Below are 3,349 nucleotides of genomic sequence, written 5' to 3'. Positions count from 1 at the left end.
AGACTAGTATTGGCATGTTGCAATTTGAGGCCCTATATGGGAAGAGTTACAGGTCTCTTGTATGTTGGGATGAGGTTGATGAATGGAAGTTGCTAGGACCTGAGTTAGTGCGAAAGACAAATGAGGCAATACAGAAGATTCGAGCACGTATGCAAATAGCTTAGAGCAGACAGAAAAGTTACGCCGATGTTAGGTGTAAAGACCTAGAGTCTGAAACTGGTGACAAGGTGTTTTTGAAACTAGCACCTATGAAAGGCATTATGAGGTTTGGTAGAAAGGGAAACTAAGTCCATGATTTATTGAACCTTTCAAGGTACTAGAGCGTATTGGCCCTGTAGTTTATCGGTTGGCGTTGCCACCATCTCTCTCCACAATTCACAATGTTTTTCATATCTCGATGTTGAGGAAGTTTGTGATAGATCCATCTCATGTGGTGGATTTCAAACCATTACAGTTAAATGAGAACCTAAGTTATGAGGAGAATCCTATTCAAATTCTCACCAAGGAGGTGAAGACTTTAAGCAACAAGAATGTAGCACTAGTAAAAGTTTTATGGCAGAATCACTAGTTTAAAAAGGCAATATGAGAGCGAGAGGTTGAGGTGAGAGCCCAATACCTAGAACTTATCCAGGAATGAACTTTTGAGGACGAAAGTTTCTTAAAAAGGGAAGAATGTAACATTCCGTATTTTTCAAGTAATTTGCATTAAATTATCTTGAAATATTTGGACGTTATTTTGATAAATTGTGGCTAAATATTTAATTTGGGAGGTAAGATAATTAATTTAAAAGATATTTGTAAAAAATTAGAATTTTAATTCAATTTAAGGAAAATTTTGATTCATTTATTATGAGGAAAGTGTGTTTTTAAATTGATTAAATATTTGGAAGGATGTAATTTATCTCAACTATTGGATTGTATGTTCCCTTCAAATTTAGTTTGGAGCCAAAATTAAGTTAATTGGAGAAGTTAATTGGGTTGAGATTAATTTGATAAGAGATTTGGAATTTTTGAATTATTTTGGATAAAGATTTGAAAACTATAAAAAAAAAAAAAAAAAGAAAAAGAAAAAAGAAAAAAAAAATGGAAAATTAAAAGGAATTTGAAATTTAAGGAGGAAATGGGACATTGTGGTTCTAAATTTTTTCCTCTTTAATTTTGGAGTTTGGATCCAAATTAGAGAAGATAATTAATTTAAATTGAGTTGATAAGAGAAATTTCGATTTAATTTAAATTAGTTAGATGGTGGATTTTCTAATTAATTAAAATATGGATTTCCTAATTAGAAAAAATTTCTTATTCAAAAAGAAAATCTAATCTATCTACTACTTCAAGTTATAGAATCCCAAATAATTTAGGATTAGGAGTATTTTTTCTCTATAAATACAACCATCCACTTCATTCCAAACCATTCACTTTATTCCAAATGGAGGTCAATTAGAGAGAAAAATCCATGTTAAATTCATATTTTATTTAGCCGTTTGCCTTTGTGTGTCGGTCGATCACTGCCACTTGCTGGATTTTTATTTGATTAGGAGCATCGACTCAAGTTTTTTAAAGTCACTAGTATACTATTCAACAAGTCCCGGAACTTTGGATCGCATAATTGATTTGGATCTTTAAGCGAAGTTTGGAATAAATTTGAAGTAAACAAAGCATTTGAGACATTAATTCAAGTTTTCGTTGGAGGTTGGTTTTTTGGATTAAATTTTGGAATTTCAATTTGACGTAAGTAATTTTACTACTGGAATTGTCTATGAGCCAACCAATAAATTTAAGATTAATTTTGAGGATTCTAAGACTGCTTACATTGAGATGCATACGGATAAATAAGTTGACCTTGGTTATGTTTTGAAGCATGCTATGAATGCTAGCATGAACTAAGTTAATTTGTTGTTATGATTTGCTAGATGTACATTGAGCATGATGATGTGTATTTGCATGATTGTGGGACTTAGTTTATGATGCATGTTATTTATGATAGTGATAGTTATCCCTACCTGTAGTTAGATACCCACTAGAGGTTTGTGTTTCCTTTGGGATTCGCCAAAAGTGGTGATCTCCTTCGAGATTTCATCAGAGGTTTGTGTTTCCTTTGGGATTCGCCAGAGATGGTGATCTCCTTTGAGATTTCGCTAGAGGTTTGTGTTTCCTTTGGGATTCACCAGAGGTGGTGATCTCCTTTGGGATTTCACCAGAGGTTTTGTGTTTCCTTCGAGATTCACCGAAGGTTTGTGTTTCCTTTAGGATTCACCAGAGGTGGTAATCTCCTTCAGGATTTCACTAGAGGTTTTGTATTTCTTTCGAGATTCACCAGAGGTTTTTGTTTCCTTCGAGATTCGCAAGAGGTTTGAGTACACCTAATCTACGAAGGAGTGGGTTCAACTAATCACTAGTTAGCTATCCCATAGAAAGTAGAGGTTTATGCACGTCCCATTAGAGAATGGCATCTAGAGAACATAGATGCTTAGCCTGACCTCGGTAGTGGGATTACTTACTGAATACTTTATATGTTATGTTTTTCAAGTAAGTGCAAGGACATACCGACAAATGACAGGAGGAATCCGTGACCGTGCCATTGAGACTAGAGAGATGCTTCCACTCATGTTTTCATGTTTTAGTGTTTTAAATTCTAGTCTTGATGTTTGAACTTAAAGTTCCATTGTTGAAATTTTTATTTATAAAACTTCATGAAATTTATTTTGAACTTATATTTCAGGGAACCCTGATCAAAGATTTTCAGTTATTTAGACTTTACAAAAGTTAATTATTTAATAAAATTCATTTGATTTAATTAAAATTTGTGAGAGTCGTTTTGAGTTTTATGCATGCATGAATGAACGATGGAAAATACTACATGCAAATTAGGATTTTAGGATTTTAAAATTAGTGATGATACCACTTCCTTTTATAATAATTATACTTTAGCTCGTGCAAGTTGTGAAGGTACGTGAATAAAAATAAACCAAAAAAACTTAAAAGAATTGTTAAAAATTGATTGATCAATAATTTGTTGAGGGAAAGATTGACATGAATTTAATAATATCTACTCGTTATTTTATAAGTAAATTGTTGATGTACTTACTAAAGGACTTCGACGAGCTAGCTTTAGAAGAAATCATGAAACCAACTCCATAAAGAATATGTATAAATGTGTAAATACTAGATTGTCTTTTTCCTTATGTTGTAGCAGTCTCTCTGATATAGGAAGATCTAAGTTTCATGTATTCATACATACATACATGTCTAATAACATATAATATATCCTTAATCTCACGAAATTGAGAATTATTCACCATCTCCCTAACCTTTTTAAGTTAACTGGAAGAGGACTTGTAACAATGCTGAA

This window comes from Benincasa hispida, chromosome 4, assembly GCF_027475165.1.
Source record: "Benincasa hispida cultivar pf3 chromosome 4, pf3_genome.v1.1, whole genome shotgun sequence".
NCBI classification, from domain to species: Eukaryota; Viridiplantae; Streptophyta; class Magnoliopsida; order Cucurbitales; family Cucurbitaceae; genus Benincasa; species Benincasa hispida.
The sequence above is the reverse complement of the archived record's forward strand: the minus strand, read 5'-3'. Positions refer to the sequence as shown.